The 18869-nt window shown below is 44.7% G+C and overlaps 1 protein-coding gene across 4 annotated transcripts in view; it reads right to left on the reverse strand.

Annotated features, from left to right (window-relative positions):
- kdm4b (lysine (K)-specific demethylase 4B) overlaps positions 1 to 18869 on the reverse strand; it is a 555684-nt gene that overhangs the window by 468967 nt on the left and 67848 nt on the right. For 2 of the 4 annotated variants that reach the window (XM_070859943.1, XM_070859946.1), the window contains exon 2: positions 4880 to 4950. The exons of 1 other annotated variant lie outside the window; for it this stretch is intronic. The gene's annotated coding sequence lies outside the window, so the exon portion shown is untranslated. Of the gene's footprint in view, positions 1 to 3727; positions 3967 to 4879; positions 4951 to 18869 lie in introns of all 4 variants that reach the window. One more of the 4 variants, XM_070859944.1, reaches the window with a different exon arrangement.

Genomic DNA, 18869 nt, shown 5'->3' on the forward strand with positions numbered 1-18869 from the left:
TGTAGCCACGTACTACCCCTCAATATAGCAGACAGCTCATTAGCCAAGCACAAAATCAGAGCATCGATCATCGTCAATGAACACCAATTACAGAAGCTTGTTCCATCTGAGCAGCCTAACCAGTTATAATCGGTAAAACATCACTCTGCATGATAGGAACACACAATCAGAGCGAATACTGTACTTTATTTTTACCTTGGCTGTAAATCATTTAAAAATCTTCAGACAACCAATAAAGACAACAGCTTGCATTTATATAGCATTTCTAACATAGAAACAGTTCGACACTTTACGGACACAAAAAAAAATGGACCCAAGGTTTCACAACTCTTACTTGCTGATACAGGTAACAGGGATCGTGGTTTAGAGCTCAGTCCAAGTACAGTAAAATAGCAATCTTCTTCCTACAATGTTCCCAATTTCAGAACTGCAAGAATGCCTCAAAGATTCCAGAACTATTACACATCCCATCAAAACTGTGATGTCGGCAGATATATGGCCCTAACCCTAAATGCACTGGGCCCCCTCCCCCCCCAGCTCTGGATCAGTCAGATATCACAGCCCCACTATTTTCTATTGTGAAGCCACCCTGGGGTGTACATGGATTGTAACAAACCGTGTCATCATCTGAGGGGCAAAACAGAGACACTGAGCTGACTAACATCACTTATTGGCATCATCAGACTGGCCTAAATTGGCATTTTTAAAATATGTCAATCAAAATTCTCTGGAGGCCAATACTGTCATCTATAAAATGGGGAAGTATCTTTCCGTCCCTTTTCAGGAAACATGCTTTTCCTCAGCAAAACCTAATGTAAAGTTCCCACTAAACCAACCACCGTGGATTAAAACTGTAATGGACAATACTTTTATACATAAATAACAGAGTATGATAAAGCTGAAGCTCCCACTGATAACTGGTAAGGCTAGTTGGTAATGTTCTACTCTGTACCTGTGCACAGTAAATGTTTATTCTTACCAGTATTAAACATCCTTTTCAGTTATCTACATGAAACACACCATTTCCCAATGATGACTAGAATATTGAACAAGTTGAGGTCAAATTCTACATTTGTATGTCCCCTGGTCCTGAGTTCCCCTGCGAGAGAGAAATTTTGCTCCCAAACTACTCAATTGGCATCCATATTAATTAGTAAGCAGGACATAGAAACATAGAAAATAGGTGCAGGAGTAGGCCATTCAGCCCTTCGAGCCTGCACCACCCATTCAATAAGTTCACAGTTGATCATTCACCTCAGTACCGCTTTCCTGATTTCTCTCCATACCCCTTGATCCCTTTAGCCGTAAGAGCTATATCTAACTCCCTCTTGAATATATCTAACGAACTGGCATCAACGACTCTGTGGTAGAGAATTCCACAGCCTCATCTCGGTCCTCATCACCCCTTATCCTTAGACTGGGACCCCTGGTTCTGGACTTCCCCAACATCGGGAACATTCTTCCTGCATCTAACCTGTCCAGTCCCATTAGAATTTTATACGTTTCTATGAGATCCCCTCTCATTCTTCTAAACTCCAGTCTTTCCTCATATGTCAGTCCTGCCATCCTGGGAATTAGTCTGGTGAAGCTTCGCTGCACTCCCTCAATAGCAAGAACGTCCTTCCTCAGATTAGGAGACCAAAACTAACACAATATTCCAGGTGAGGCCTCACCAAGACCCTGTACAACTGCAGTAAGACCTCCCTGCTCTTATACTCAAATCCCCTAGCTATGAAGGCCAACATACCATTTGCCTTCTTCACTGCTGGCTGTACCTGCATGCCAACTTTCAATGACTGATGTACCATGTCACCCAGGTCTCGCTGCAGCTCCCATTTTCTAAACATCTATGGATCACATCCTGTATTAAGTCATCACAAACTAAGCATTGACAAACTTTTGCAGTCAAGCAATTGAAGAGAAATATGGAGCTCCTCATGTGGTGTGGCGCTAAGCCATATAGATTAGGAAGTCCCCAGGTTTAATTCCCAGTTTGCTCTCAGTGAGCCAAGCTCAGCCAGTGCAGCAGTTGACGTGTGATAAGGGACCTCAGTACCCATGGACTCAGAGTCAGGGAGCAAAGATCTCCTCACGGAGTCCTATTTGAATGAATTTGGGCAGTATTAACTGAGTTCCAGGAAAAATGGTCCGACAGCACAAAGCTGCCACCTATTCAGTACAAATTGGCTATCTCAAAGAGAGGACACAGGACAGCTGGTTTACAAAGTAGGAACACAAAAACATGAGTGTACCTCAGCCTCATCTAGGTAGCTCCATTATTTTTCTTAGCCATATTGCAGATTGTAGTTTCATGTTTTAAAGGACAAACTTTCATTTATGTAGCACCTTTCATAACTTCAGGACGACCCAATGCACTTGATAGCCAATCAAATACTTTCGAAGTGTAGTCACTGTTGCAATACGAAATGCCATTTGTGCACAGCAAGATCCCAGAAATAGCAATGAAATAAATGACCAAATGGGACGTCCGGTGGTCCTGAAAGGCGTCATATAAATGCAAATTTTTCTTGTTTTCTTTCTTTCATGTCATCTATTGGTTGAGGGATAAATGCTGTCTAGGAGATGAGAAGAACTTCCATGCTTTTCTTTCAATAATGCAGTGGTATCTTTGACATCCACCTGAGGGGGGAGATGGGGCTTCAGTTTATCGTCTCTGCTGAAAGACAGCGCCTTTAGTTTTTAAAACTTGTTTACCTCAAATTCTAAGGTTGTATGTCCCCTGGTTCTGGGCTCCCCTGCACGAGAGAAATGTTGTTCCCCCATCTACACCACGGTTCTTTTCATTATTTAAAACTGCTCCATTACCCCTGACCCCGTTATCTCTAGAGAATATTCACCCAGTCTCTCAGCGCAACTCAATTTCTCAATCCTAAGCATCACCCTGGCAAAAATTCACTGGACTTTCTCTAAGGCAATTATAAACCTTCTAAGACTGATCAGCCAAAACTGAACACAATAGTCCAAATGAGCTCTGACCAGCGCTTTATATAATTGCAATATTACTTCGTGAAAATTGCCATACTGATGCAGCATGGGTGCCTTTGGGAGGTTATAGATGAAGTATATTGTTGGGATAAAGTAACAGGAACCTTACTCTGCACCTAACCCATCAAATTCTTGACTTGGAAGAACTTAATCCCAAGACTGGATGACAGAAACTGGAAACTGTTCAGTTTCCCGATACGAATACTGCTCACCTTGATGAGCAAAAAACTTTAAAAAGCAAAAGAACAAAAACAGATGGTTTACTGTATCTTCTCAGAGGGGAGTGATTTACACTTGTACAGGTCAGAGAGCAGCAAATATACTCTGACATCATGTTTAAATGCACAACACAGAAGGATCTAGTAGATACCAAACCGGAGTGAATCTCCGAGTCAGGAAACTCAATATAGTGCATCTCAAGAATTATTTTGTGACTTCCACGAATATAAACATCCCCTTTTAGGAAGTAGTAAACGTGCTTTATTACAAGGCACTTCAAGACAAAAAGCATATTGCTTCTTTCCCACATCAATGCTCCCCTTAAATAATGTAGTGCAAAGTGAAGAATAGTTTGGGATTCTACCACTAGATGGTAATACAGGAATAGAACTAACACACAGTTACACACAAGACTATCCCACAGAATTAACAAAATATTCACATCTCAGATATATCTTTACATCTGACTTCACAAAAGGTGGGCATAATTATGAATTTTCACCTGAGGAAGAGCCTGGAAGCAAGGGCACGTCAGTATGTAATGGTCGCTACATGCAGCTGTGTCAGAGACAATATAAAGTAGTTCCCCACAATGTACGTTGGAGGTATTGGGATCCCAAGCTAAAGTAGTTCTTAAACTTGAGAACTGCTTAAACACAATGAAGCTTCAAAAGGTAGAGAGAAGAGGTTTGATATTCTCAATTTCACAGTTTCTGATCGCAATCTGGCTAGAGGTCAAACCTGGGAGGAAGAAAAAAAAGAGCAGGTTGCATGAAACCACCTCTAAATGCACATGCCTTTCACAAATTTCCTGAGGCAAATCCAAGGCAATTTTTTTTTAAAACCTAGCCAGCAGTCTGCCAGACTTCAACCATGTTAAGTCGACAAGCAGCAGGTTACCAATCTTTGTTGCTTTCCTGGACTCTCATACACCTGCTATAGACCAGACGGAGAGAGGCTTCACCAGGCGAAAGAACATTTGCTCTTGAACGAGGAAATGGTGTGTAGTAGGGCCTGACAAGATAACGAGACACCAGCAGGAATTGAGGCTGCCAATATTTTTCTTTTCATCATTCAGTAACCATTTGATGTTATGTTCACCACACACTGCACATTCTTGACTTCAAATTCAAGGTTACAGAGGCACAAAATGCAGCGGGCTCTCAGCTCTATAGTAGTTCTGGCAGCTGGAGTTGCATGTCTTGAGTTGGCAAATTAGTTAACAGATTAGTTGTTATGATATCACCTGATTTTACTGGCAGGGGCAGTGCAACAGGCAGGTGTGCTATTGAAAGGGATGGAGGTAGGCGGCTAGGTGGGCTTGGCAGGCTTGGCAAGAGGCTATGCATTAACAATTCAGAGTAACAATCAGCAGTATAATTTAGGGACTTGTGTTTATCGGACAATTTGCATGATTCATCATAACAGGCACAGTCCATCCTGACAGATAAGCAGTTCGACACAAGTTAAAACATGGCGAGACAATATAAAATGTAAATGAACATTCAATTCCCACACTCAACCGAACACAACTCACAAGCAGGTTTAGAGACAGCATGTGCACAGATGGAACTCAAAATCTCCAAGGAGCTCTACAATTTATCCATGACCATATGTTTTTTTTATGTTCTACAATAGGTTGCACTTCACTTACCGTACTTCTTTTGAAGACGGTTGGCGTTATCTCATGAGAGAAGACGAGGCAGATAAATAGGTGGTTTGCACCTGCAATTAAGAACAATAGGTATAAATGTCAAAGCTATCAGTTACAGGGTTATGCCAGATTGCCAAAATGTCAGATTGCATAAACTACAAGGTAGGTTATTCATCACTGAAGCAGCAGCTGAGTACACAGGCTGATTAGGATCGTATTCCTCCCATTTCTCCTAAAGTCTCTCACAGGGGGAATGGCCCCACATGCATCAGCAGCCCTCTGGTACTTCGCCCAAATGGCTGATCTTCATATTTTCCTGGACAGCAAATCTTGGGAGACTTTCAACTGCAGAATGCATCACAGCCAAACACAATACCATCCTTACCTGATATCGATAAAGATGCACTTTTGAACAAGGGCCACTGGTCAAAGATAAAAAGCAAGAACTCTGGCTGATTTGACACTACCCACTAAAACCCAACTGTGGCATTCCAACTCCTAGCCTGTCTGACAGCAGCTAACTGAGCAGAAACCTGGGCCTTCTGGTACGTATGGCTAGTGCAACAGATGAGGAGGTGGGTGGGGTGGCTTGACCCATCCACCTCCACGGAGGTGTGTGGGGGACCTGACCCATCCACCTCCATGGCACGAACCTGGTATTGCAGTACTTCCAGGAACGGTGCAGTGGCTCTAGGCCTTTTGGCTAAGAGCATTGGCGCAGAGTGATCCTTGGCGTGTGCAAGGTGACCTCTGGCGTTTGTGATTTGACAAAGAATTGGAACGATTGGCTACGAATTTCAAAAAAAAAAACAGATGCTCCCTTCATTACCAGACCATTGGAGGAAGGCCCCGCAGAATTCAATTTTTAAAATGGTGTTTTTTTTTTAAAAACTCGTTCCACAATGTGGTCGTCTCTGGCAAGGCCAGCATTTATTGCCCATCCCTAATTGCTCTCGAGGTGGTGGTGGTGATCCGCCTTCTTGAACCGCTGTAGTCCATGTGGCAAAGGTACTCCCACAGTGCTGTTAGGGAATTCCAGGATTTTGACCCAGCGACGATGAAGGTGATATATTTCCAAGTCAGGAGGGTGAGTAACATGGAATGTTGCAGGTGATGGTGTTCCCATGCACCTGCTGCCCTTGTCCTTATAGATGGCAGAGGTCACAGGTTTGGGCTTACGAAGAAGCCTTGGCGAGTTGCTGCAGTGCATCTTGTAGAGATGGTACATACTGCAGCCATGGTGGAGGGAGTGAATGTTGAAGGTGGTGGACGGGATGCCAATCAAGCGGACTGATTTGTCCTGTATGGTGTCAAGCTTCTTGAATGTTGTTGGAGTTGCAATCATCCAGGCAAGTGGAGAGTACTCCATCATTCTCCTGACTTGTGCCTTGTAGACAATGGAAAGGCTTTAGACCAAAGGAGGCAAGACACTCGCCGCAGAATACCCAGCCCGACCCACTCGTTGCCAAAGTATTTAGGTGCGGCGAGAGACCGGGGCAGAGGAGCGGCGTGAGACCGGGGCGGAGGAGCGGCAAATGGGGGTACGGGACCCAGAAGAGCAGAGGGCCCGGGGCAGCACGAGCCAGCCCACACTGCGATGTGTGTGTGCACAAGGTCTGTGCAGCAGAGCAGGTCTCCAGTCATCCTGGTTAACCCTTGCCACTGTCAAGCCCAGGTGGTGGCTGATGTGCAACAGTCACCACACGATAAAAAAAAATCCACGCACAGGCATCTTCCACCCCTGGAGTTCAGGACTGGAACATCGGGTCCTTCATTGAAACATCTGCGAACTCATCCCTTTTGGTGGGGAAGCAAGTCATCCTCGTTCAAGGGGCCGCCTATGATGATGATAATGAATGTGACTGGTCCAGTTAAGTTTCTGGTCAATGGTGACCCCCAGAATGTTGGTGGGGGGGGGATTCGGCGATGGAAATGCCATTGAATATCATGGGGAGGTGGTTGGAGATGGTCATTGGCTGTCACTGGTGTGACACGAATGCTATTTGCCACTTATCAGTCCAAGCCTGAATGTTGTGCAGGTATTGCTGCATGTGGGCATGAACTGCTTCATTTTTTGAGGAGTTACAAATGGAAGTAAACGCTGTGCAATCATCAGCGAACATCCCCAATTCTGACCTTATGATCGAGGTAAGGTCATTAATGAAACAGCTGTAGATGGTTGGGCCTAGGACACTGCCCTGAGGAACTCTTGCAGCGATGTTCTGGGGCTGGGGTGATTGACCTCCAATGACCACAACCATCTTCCTTCGTGCTAGATATGACTCCAGCCAGTTTAGAGTCTCCCCCCCCCGCCACATTCCCCATTGACTTCAATTTTACTTGATGCCACACTCTGTCAAATGCTGCCTTGATGTCAAAGGTCGACACTCTCACCTCACCTCTGGTTTTCAGCTCTTTTGTCCATGTTTAGACCAAGGTTGTAAGATGTCTAGAGCCAAGTGGTCCTGGCAGAACCCAAACTGAGGATCGGTGAGCAGGTTATTGGTGAGTAAGTGCCGCTTGATAGCACCGTCAACGACACCTTGCATTCCTTTTTTGATGATTGAGTAGACTGATTGGAGCGGTAATTGGCCGGATTGCATTTATCCTGCTTTTTGTGGACAGGACACACCTGGGCAGTTTTCCATATTGTCGGGTAGATGCCAGTGTTGCAGCTGTTCTGAAACAGCTTGGTTCGAGGCACGGCTAGTTCTGGAGCACGTCTTCAGCACGACAGCCGGGATTGTTGTCAGGGCCCGTAGCCTTTGCTGTATCCAGTGTGCTCAGCCGCTTCTTGATATCAAATGGAGTGAATCGAATTGGCTGAAGACTGGCTTCTGTGATGGTGGGGACCTCAGGAGGAGGCTGATGTGGATCATCCACTCGGCACTTCTGGCTGAAGATCGTTGCAAACACTTCAGCCTCGTCTTTTGCACTTGCATGCTGGGCTCCGCCATCATTGAGGATGGGGATATTCATGGAACCTCCTCCTCCCGTTAGTTGTTTAGTTGTCCACCACCATTCACGGCTGGATGTGGCAGGACAGTAGAGCTTTGATCTGATCCGTTGATTGTGGGATCGCTCAGTTCTGTTTATAGCATGCATGTAGTCCTGTGCTGCAGCTTGCCCAGGTTGGTACCTCATTTTTAGGTACGCCTGGTGCTGCTCCTGACATGCTCTTCTACACTCCTCATTGAACCAGGATTGGTCCCCTGGCTTGATGGTAATGGTAGTGAGGGATATTCCAGGCCATGAGGTTACAGATTGTGGTGGAATACAATTCTGCTGCTGCTGCTAATGGCCCACAGCTCCTCATGGATGTCCATTTTTGAGCTGCTATATCTATTCTGAATCTATCCCATTTAGCACAGTGGTAGTGCCACATAATACGGTGGGAGGGTGTCTTCAGAGTGAAGACGGGACTTCATGTCCACAATGACTGTGCGGTGATCACTGCTACCAATGCTGTCATGGACTGATGCATCCACGACAGTTAGATTGGTGAGTACGAGGTTAAGTAGGTTTTTCCCCTCGTATTGGTGTTCTCACCACCTGCTGCAGGCCCAGTCTGGCAGATATGACCTTCAGGACTCGGCCAGCAATGGTGCTACCAAGCCAGTCTTGGTGGTGGATATTGAAGTCCCCCCGCCCCAGAGTACATTCTGTGCACTTGCTACTCTCAGTCTTACTAGTGCTTCTTCCAAGTGGTGTTCAACCTGGAGGAATACTGAATCATCAGCTGAGGGAGAGCAGTAGGTCGTAATCAGAAGGTGGTTTCCTTAAACATGGACCTCAAGAAATTATGCACTAAGACAAGTAGATTCATTAGCGTCCAATTACCTGTAGTTTAATTTGGATTCCATTCAGATCGTCTGGACCTCATTTCATAAACAGCATTTCCCTGACTTACATTCTTCCTTTAAGTGTCCTTACTATGACGTAGTAGTGGTCCATGGGGCAATGGGATTGCAGTTAAATGTTTAGAAACAGTGATCATCTTTCACTTTGGTTGATAAAAAAAATTCCAGCATCACTGCTCTTCAAATCATGATGATAAAACCAAAATCACACTAATCTGGTCAGAATACGAGAAATCACTAACTATTACACATCACATTGCATTCATGTGCACTGCAGGGCTTTAGCATAACCTTGGGTCGACATGCTAAAATCAGCTTTGTGGGCATTTTGATATTGAGATATAAATATTTTACTGAATTACATCAATCCTACATGTTATAAAAGGGAACTTATGTGAATACTCATCACTGCCACACAGACATCTCATTAGTCCCATGTACATTCGAGCTGACTGAGATTTCAAGTGCACACATTCTGGGTGGAACTCCCACCATGGATTGTTCTGCTCCAGTGACAGTGAATGAGGTGTTTTCCACAATATACCACCCTCACCCAATGTCATCAGAGCAGAACTCAAAATGCCTTTCGAACAACCTTTGCAATGCAGTTCTAAGACATAAGATAGAGCAATGAGAGTGGCCATAACAAAAAAATATATATAGATATCTCCACTCTTAACATTTAGAGGTAGAGGTACAGAACAATTCCGTAGAATAGATGTCTCTCAACAATCTTGAAAAAAGGTTAACCAAGCTATATTTTCGATTTAACGTTGCTTTCTCTGGGGATGTTAACAAAATAAACATTCATATATAGGACAAAAAGGAGGCAAGGGAGAGAGAGAGTATATAAATGTATTATATAGCACCTTTTATGATGTCAGTATGTCCCAAAGCGCTTCACAGCAAATTAACTACTTTTTGAAGTATGGTCACTGTTACAATGACGGGAACTACTGCAGCCAATTTACACACAAGGTCCCACAAACAGCAATGAGATATGTGACCAAATAATCTGCTTTAATGACGTTGCTTGAGGGATAATTGTTGGGCAGGACACCAGGAGAGTTCCCCTGTTCTTACTGAACGGTGCTGGGGGATCTGTTACGTCCAGCTGACTGGTGGAATGGGACCTTGGTTTAACACAATATCTGACGATGAAGAATTCCCTCAGTACTACACTGAATTGTCATCCAAGTCCTGGAATGGACTTAAACCCACAACCTTCTGACCCAGGCGAGATCGCTACCACTGAGCCACGACTGACACCTACAGTTTGCCTCAGTGCCCCTTAAATTTTTTGGGTGAGTGAGAGAAATCAACTAGTCGCCCTCCTCCTATTGGAGATCCTGCTGATAGTTGCAGGCATGTGGACCTGACGTGAGAGCAAGATCGGAATGTGCTACGATACTCACCATAGTCAAATATCCTGCCAACACTCCATGTGGGCTCACACATGAAGAATGGAGACCAGCCATACCTCAAAATCTTCAAGAAAATAGGGGCCAAAAGCAGGGTGGGGGTGGGGAAGGGGAGGGAAGAGGAGTGGGGGAGAAAGGACAAGAGACTTCACTGGTGCCCTTTGTCCCAGTGAAGGTACCAGAGTGATCGTTGGGTTGCACAAGCCCACCCACAAGCCCATACTTTCTTCAGCTGATTAACCCTCAACTTGTTAGTGATGCAAACGGCTGTTTCAAAAATAATTGTGCAAACTGAATTATGTCAATTAAAACGGTTGAGGAAGTCAGTTTTACCCTGGTTATTTTTGAACCTGTCTAGAAATGGAAGTACAGTAAAACTAATCTGTAGACACAAATAGAAGTGACTTAAAAAAAGCAACATAGTTATATTTTACTTTTGCAGCAGTGTTCATTTCCAAACTTTTGTGCTGCTCTCACAAACTAATAGAAATTGTCGCACATTTTAATTTGTTTTATCCAAGGAAAGGGAATGCTGAATCAACACCCCAAAAACGATTGGTTTTTTGAGGCCACACTTGGGAATAGTGAGCTTAGTTTTTATTATGCTCAAAATAAAGGATGAAACTGAGTACTGTAAGCAATGGGCAAGTGTGACCTTAGCTCCTTTAATTAGACTCGAGTGCAGGTACCTCGTGGGTGGCCTGCTTATATACAGTGCTCCCTTGGGACGCTGGGATCCCTTGGGACTCCGACAGGTAGGCCCTCTGGTGGTGGTGTGATACAGGTTGCTAAGGGTTAAATACCTAACAGTTTTGATCATACCTGTAGTACTGAATAAGACAGAAACTAAGGCAAGAATTCAAACATGGCTCAAATTGGCTTATGGCAAGTTGTTCTTTATGGAAGGCCAAGAGGGAATTTGATAGTGTTTAAAATCATGAAGGATTTAGATAGAGTAAATAAAGAGAAACGGTTTCCAATGGCTGACGGGTCGATAACGAGGGGGGCACAGATTTAACGTGCCTCCCTCTGGCAAAAGAACCAGAGGCGACATGAAGAAAAACCTTTTTTTACGCAATGAGTAGTTCGGAGTTGGAATTCACAGCCTGATAGGACAGTGGATACAGATTCAATAGTAGCCTTCAAAAGGGAATTGGATAAATACTAGGAGAAAAAATTGCAGGGATATGGGAAAGAGCGGGCGAGTAGGAGTAACCGGATTGCTCTTTGAAAGAGCCGGTGCAGACTTGATGGGCCGAATGGCCTCCTGTGCTGTACTATTCTATGAAGTCTAAAAATAATGATTTACAACAAGCACAACTACTTTCATTGACAAGGTGCTTTTAACCACAGATAAAGTTCTCAAGATGCTTCACAGAAGCGTAATCGGACAAACACGCATGCCATTCCAACGATGTAGATATTAGATGGGGTAACAAAAAGGTTGTTCAAAATGGTGGGTTTTGTGGCGGGTCCTAAAGGAGGAGAGAGGGGTGGAGGTTTAGGGAGGGAATTCCTGGTAAAAGGACTTCGACAGCTGAAGGGGTTGCACAAGAGTTCTGGGACAGGATATAGGGCTGGAGGAGGTTAGAGAGATAGAGAGGGGTGAGGCCATGAAGGGAATTCAACACAGATGAGAATCTTAAATTGGAGACGTGAGGGGACCCAGCCCAAGGTCAGAGGTGATGAGTGAGCGGGCCTGGTGTGCGATAGGAGATGGACATCAGAGGTTTGGATGAGCTGATGGCTATGGAAGATGGAGGATGGCAGGCCGGCCAGGAGAGCATTGGAATAGTCAAGTCAGGATATAGTACTACAAGAGGCTACTATCTTGAGCTTATAGTGGAGACTCAAGATTTAAAACAAAGATCTAATTTCATATAGTTGAGCTCCAATAGCAAACCACAAGCACAAGGAATATTTTGACGCCAGCAAAAATGGTTCTGGCTCAACTCAAAGCACGCGATGTGCAACAGTAAGGCTACAGTATGAGAACCACAAACGTACAATATAAAGTAACCACAAGGGTACAGTATAAAAAAAGTTACAGCAAATGTAAAACCATGGGGAAAAGAACTTGCATTTATATAGCACCATTCACAATCTTGGGACATGCCAAAGTGCTCGACAGTAAACAAAATATTTTTGAAGTGTACAATATCGGAAGCATGGCAGCCAAATTGCACATCGCAAGGTCCCACAAACAGCAATGACCAAGTAATCTCTTTTTAGTGATATTGGTTGAGGAAAAATATTGGCCTGGACTCTCCTGCTCTTCTTCGAATAGTGCCTCGGGATCTTTTAAGTTCATCCGCTAGGGCAGACGAGGCCTCGGTTTAACGTCTCATCCGAAAGGCGACACCTCGGACAGTGCAGCACTCCCTTAGTACTGCACTGAAGTGTCAGCCTAGAATATGCACTCAGGTCTCTGGAGTGGAACTTGCGCCTATAACCTTCTGACTCGGAGACGAGAGTGCAACCACTGAGCCAAACCTGACGCCTATACAGTTTACAGTGTAAAGTGAGCTCCCCGCAACGTCCTTCATAAGCAGCACGCACAACAACGAGGATTATTTTCCTCACCCCAGCTTCTGAATTCACATTAAGTTGAGTGATCAAATTGGAGAGTAAGGCAATCCAGCATGCAGACACAACAAATTCCAGCTGTAGAAGGCATGCTGAAGTAATAGATGATAAAATAGACTCCCCAATCCCAATTCTTCTCTCTTACGTACATTCAGATGGTAAAATGCCTTCATGAATCACAAGAGCAACATCATCTTGCCTTAACACAGCACCTTTAACGTGGTAAGCATCTCCAGGCACTTCACAAAGGAATGGAAGTCACCAAGCCGTGAGAGATAGGAGAGTCGAAGAGGTCGTTTTTCCAAAAGATTTTTAAGAGGAGTAAAAAAAATAGCAAGGCAGAGGGGTTTAGGAAGGTAGTGTCAAAATTAGGGCCAAGACAGCTCTCTGGGCTCAATTTTCCCCAATGCCGTTTTTTGGTGTACTACAAGAGTTACGCCTGTTTTTTTTGGCCCCGACTACTCCAAAAAAAACTAGAAAGTTTCCCGGTTCTATTTTTTGAATTTGGCACCGCATAGCCTGTCCTTTAGCTTCGGGGGGGGGGGGGGGGGGGGGGGGGGGGGGGTGGAGCCTGATGTCTGCGCTGAGAAAATGATGCCCCACCCCCTTCTGCGCATGCGCGTAAAGAAAAAGGATGTTTTTGATGGGATTGCTATGGGTGCACATGCCCAGTACTGCTCCCGGTCTGCATTCGGCCATTTTTAAAGAGCCAGTTGTGCGTGAGAACTTTAATTCTCATTGGAAAAATCGGAGCTGCAATACAAATGCAACATGGCTCAAGGACCAAGAATTTCTTCCAGGATGAAGTGGAGGCACTGGTTACCGTCATGGAGGCCAGATGGCACGAGCTGGACACCAGCAGAAGTCACATTAAAAGTTTCACCAAAAGAAATGAACAAACACTGGAACCAACTTGCACAAGATTACTGTGCAATGGTGACCCCCCCCCCCCACCCCCCGCAGCAGGACCTTGGTCAAGTAGTTAGTGCAAGTAATATTTTCATTTATTCAATGGAATTACAATTGTAAATGTGACCATCTGTATATGTCCCATCCAGCAGAAAGACACCCTCTCTAAAAAGTTATATTTTCATCTTTGCAGAAGAAGGTGGCGCACAACAAAAGGGAAAGAACTCGAACAGGTGGTGGCCTGGCAAATCTGCACCAACGAATACCATTGGAAGAGAGGGTCGCTGTTTTGATGGGTCCTGCCTGGAGAAAAGCAACCACCACTGCACAAGCTGGGCCCACACTCGAGGGAGAAAGTAAATCCTGCTAAATGTTAGGGTACTGCACAGGCTGGCCATGCTTCAGTTCATGGGGATGTCTCCGTTAGCTACGCTTCATTTGATACAATGTGCTACCATTCATCGTGTTCCTTCAAATGAGCCTGCTGCCTGTACTGTGAGAGCCTACTCATGCCACCCTGCCCCCTCCTCTGTTGCTAACTATTTGTCTGTTCTGTTATATTTTGCAGAACTTGAGACCAACCCTGACAAGGCTGAAGCCGATGAAGATTCAGACGCAGACGAGCCTGAAGAGAACATCTCCCAATCCCACCTTCCAGGCCAAGAGCATGGGGGTGAGGAGGAGAGGGAGGGGATGGATGAAGACCACGCTGTTGTACTCACTCTGGAGGAGGTGCAGGTGCCACCCATTGAGGTGCCAGGTTCTTTCCTGAGTGGTACAAGTGTTGGTGGGGCATTCCATGGTTTCTCTCAGTCCGAGGCTGGAGATTCCAGTGGTGTGCAGTGAGGCATACCCAGGGCCCCGCCATCGGAATATTGCAGGCAGCTGATACAAAGTCAGTGAACCTCTGAGGGAGGGAATGTTGCAGGTAGTTGAAACACTGCTGGCGCACAAGGGAGGGAATGTCGGAGTTAGCTGCTGCAATAAGAGAACATGCCCAAACCCCGCGCCCATTGACAGAATCAACTGGCACTCCCACTCCAATCCCCAGGCCTGCTTCTGAAGAGGCCCAGGCCGGGCCTTCCACATTACCTCCCTTGTCCCCCCCAATCAAGAAGTGCGCATTACCCGAGATGTTCAAAAGAATAAGCTTGGTACCAACCTGAGAAACACTGCGTCACTGCCTGCGGGCAGGGGTGGAGTCAACAAGACCAAGCGCAGCGGGCGCTCTTAGAATAAGGTGGAAGAGAGATGGGCGCAGCAAGGTATGGGTGCTGCCTTTCTTTGCTGCTGCTGCTGTTATTATTATTGTTGTTGTTACTGTTGTAAATTGCAAAGTGCTGCAGTACAGCGAGACCTGGAGGTACTTGTGCATGAAACACAAAAGATTAGTATGCAGGTACAGCAAGTGATCAGAAAGGCCAATGGAATCTTGCAAAGGGGATGGAGTATAAAAGCAGGGAGGTCTTGCTACAGTTATACAGGGTACTGGTGAGGCCACACCAGGAATACTGCGTGCAGTTTTGGTTTCCATATTTAAGAAAGAATATACTTGCTTTGGAGGCAGTTCAAAGAAGGTTCACTAGGTTGATTCTGGGGATGAAGGGGTTGACATGAGCATAGGTTTGAGTAGGTTGGGCCTCAACTCACTGGAATTCAGAAGAATGAGAGGTGATCTTATCGAAACATAGAAGATTATGAGGGGGCTTGACAAGGTGGTTGCAGAGAGGATGTTTCCACTGATAGGGGAGACTAGAACTAGGAGGCATAATCTTAGAATAAGGAGCCATCCATTTAAAACTGAGATGAGGTGGAATTCGCTGCCTGAGAAAGCTGTGGAAGCTGGGTCATTGAATAAATTTAAGACAGCGTTGGACAGTTTCTTAACCGATAAGGAAATAAGGGGTTATGGGGAGCCGGCAGGGAAGTGGAGCTGAGTCCATGATCGGATCAGCCAGGATCGTATTAAATGGCAGAGCGGACTCAAGGGTCTAAAAGGCCTACTCCTGCTCCCATTTCTTATGTTCTTATGTAATTGTTCTCAAATTAAAAGTTTTTTTGTAAGTTATGTAAATTTACAAGTTTAAAAGTTTGTAAGTGATCTTAACTGAAAACTTTAAAGTTTGTTACAAGAATATTTTTATTAAAGTTAAGTACAAACAAGTGTTAAACTTTTGAATAAAATATATTTTAAATTATACCGAATCATTTCCATTATTTGTTCCATTAACACAACACAACATTATGGAATAGTTCCAAACGGTAAACATGTTCCATTTGGAATAGTTGCCGCTGAAACATAGAAACATAGAAAATAGGTGCAGGAGTAGGCCATTCGGCCCTTCGAGCCTGCACTGCCATTCAATATCATGGCTGATCATTCCTTCAGTACCCCTTTCCTTTTTTCTCTCCATATCCCTTGATCCCCTTAACCGTAAGGGCCATATCTAACTCCCTCTTGAATATATCCAATGAACTGGCATCAACAACTCTCTGCGGCAGGGAATTCCATAGGTTAACAACTCTGAGTGAAGAAGTTTCTCCTCATCTCAGTCCTAAATGGCCTACCCCTTATCCTAAGACCATGTCCCCTGGTTCTGGACTTCCCTAACACAGAGAACATTCTTCCCGTATCTAACCTGTCCAGTCCAGTCAGAATCTTATATGTTTCTATGAGATCCCCTCTCATCCTTCTAAACTTCAGTGAATAAAGGCCCAGTTGATCCAGTCTCTCCTCATATGACAGCCCAGCCATCCCTGGAATCAGTCTGGTGAACCTTCGCTGCACTCCCTCAATAGCAAGAACATCCTTCCTCAGACTGGAAGACCAAAACTGAACACAATATTCCAGGTGAGGCCTCACTAAGGCCCTGTACAACTGCAGTAAGACCTCCCTGCTCCTATACTCAAATCCCCTAGTTATGAAGGCCAACATACCATTTGCCTTCTTTACCGCCTGCTGTATTTGCATGCCCACTTTCAGTGACTGATTAACCATGACACCCAGGTCTCGTTGCACCTCCCCTTTTTCTAGTCTGCCACCATTCAGATAATATTCTGCTTTCGTGTTTTTGCCCCCAAAATGGATAATCTCACATTTATCCACATTACACTGCATCTGCCATGTATTTGCCCACTCACCTAATCTGTCCAAGTCACCCTGCAGCCTCTTAGTGCCCTCCTCACAGCTCACACCACCCAGTTTAGTGTCATCCGCAAACTTGGAGATATTACACACAATTCCCTCATCCAAATCATTGATGTATATTGTAAATAGCTGGGGTCCCAGCACTGAGCCCTGCGGTACTTGCATAAATGTGAAAAACTGGTGCAGACATCAGATTACGCCCCCATGATGCAAAAAAAAATAACTTAAAAAAACGTAACCGAGTAACGCTGGCGCACAATCTTTGGGGAAACTTGGATATTTTAAACTTAGGCCAAAAAAAAGTGCAGATCACTGGGGAAAATTGAGCCCAAGGTTCTGCCAATACTGAAGCAAGAACCAAAATATCGCCCTCACCTAGAGACAGACAATTGAAGGACACAAGCCTGAGGAAGTTACAGCATGGAGGGAGACTGTGGGAGGGATTTGTAAATTTACACTTTAAATTCAATGCATTAGGAACAGAAAATCAGTGAAGGTCAGCGACAACAGAGGTGATGAGTGAGACAGATTGTGGACAGAAGAGGTCTAAGTTGGATTTGATGTACAGTGGAGCTCTGAAGGTTAGAGGGTGTTGGAGAAACCAAATCTGGAAACAAAAGCATAAATAAGGGTTTTCGTGGTGGTGGGAATGAAGCAAGGGCAGAGGCAGATGTTGTTGCATAGGTGAAAACAAGCGGTCTTAATGGTGGGCAGTACATAGGTTGGACACACAGCTGATGATCAAACACATTGAGTTCAGTCTCTCACCAGGTGGGAAGGGCAATGGCGTCAGGGCAGTTTTTGCAGCTAATGAGAATGGCTTCGCTGCTGCCAACCTGAAGTTGGAGAAAATCTTTACTTATCCATCACCTGGTGTCAGACAAATAATCCGACAGAAAAATGGTGGTCATGGAGCCAAGGATGGTGACAAATGGGTAGAGGTCTGAGACAGTTGCATACATTCAAAAGCAGAGCCTATGATTAAAGATGATGATGAAAAAGTTGGAGCCAAGGATGGAACCTGAGCCCAAGGGTCGGTGAAGACTGGAATTCAAACTCAGACTTGCACAGTAGCAGATAACATATCCAGTGTCAGGATTTTTTAGAAATGTGAACAAACCGCACGGGACTCGCTCCAAAATTGCTACAGAAAATGTACTGGGATATTTCAGACACGCAGCATTAGAGTCATCATTTCACAAAAACAAAGCTTGGTTCACACTTCAGGACCTTCTACAACTGGTTACAAAGTGACACCAAAAAAATGGCCATCCAATCACACTTAACAAGAGTCAACTGATTCCCAGGAGGATACAATACGGAGAGTGTGAAATTAGGCATATGCTTTACAGCCCTGTGGTTTGACGTCAAGCTTCATGGCTTTCTGATGCTACCTTCCTCCAGTTACAGGTGATAAGTTGTCATCGGGCATCGTAGGCACAGCCGAGTGAAGAGCTGCAGAACTGAAGGCAAATGTAAACCACAAAGCAACAAATGAAAAAGAGGGCATCTGCAGACAGAATGTGTGCCAGCCAGTGAGGTCAGTGCAGAGCACTGGGTTCATGCTGCCAGAGTTGCAAAATGCTTATAGCATTGGCCCACAAGACCTGGAAACCATCACCACATTTTCCACAAATGTTTTATGAATATGTATTACCACCATGCTTGGTATTGTTCTGCTGCATACTTACATTTCCACAGTCACATTAACTCCTGATCCTGGCCCTTTATCACTATAATGGTGACTGCAGTACAATATTAAAAATAGATTAAATGCATGTGCCAAGACTAACACTGAACATTATGGTGGAAAGTAAAATGTTCCATTTATCAGAGTGCTCCGGTGAGGCTAAAGGCATTTAAAGTAGGGTATCCTGGAAGGGAGGCAAGAGTTGTAATCCATCTCCAGTCGAAGATTTCTAACCTATAACGGTGAAAAAACTAGCCCATTGAATTCCACAGCAATGAGTCTAAACAATATACAAATTTATGAAGGTTATGTAAATTCTACCACTCAGGTATAGTTCTATTTGCTTAAATATCACTTGCTGACTCCACGCAAACCA

The sequence above is a fragment of the Pristiophorus japonicus genome, chromosome 18, assembly GCF_044704955.1.
Source record: "Pristiophorus japonicus isolate sPriJap1 chromosome 18, sPriJap1.hap1, whole genome shotgun sequence".
Lineage (NCBI taxonomy): Eukaryota > Metazoa > Chordata > Chondrichthyes > Pristiophoridae > Pristiophorus > Pristiophorus japonicus.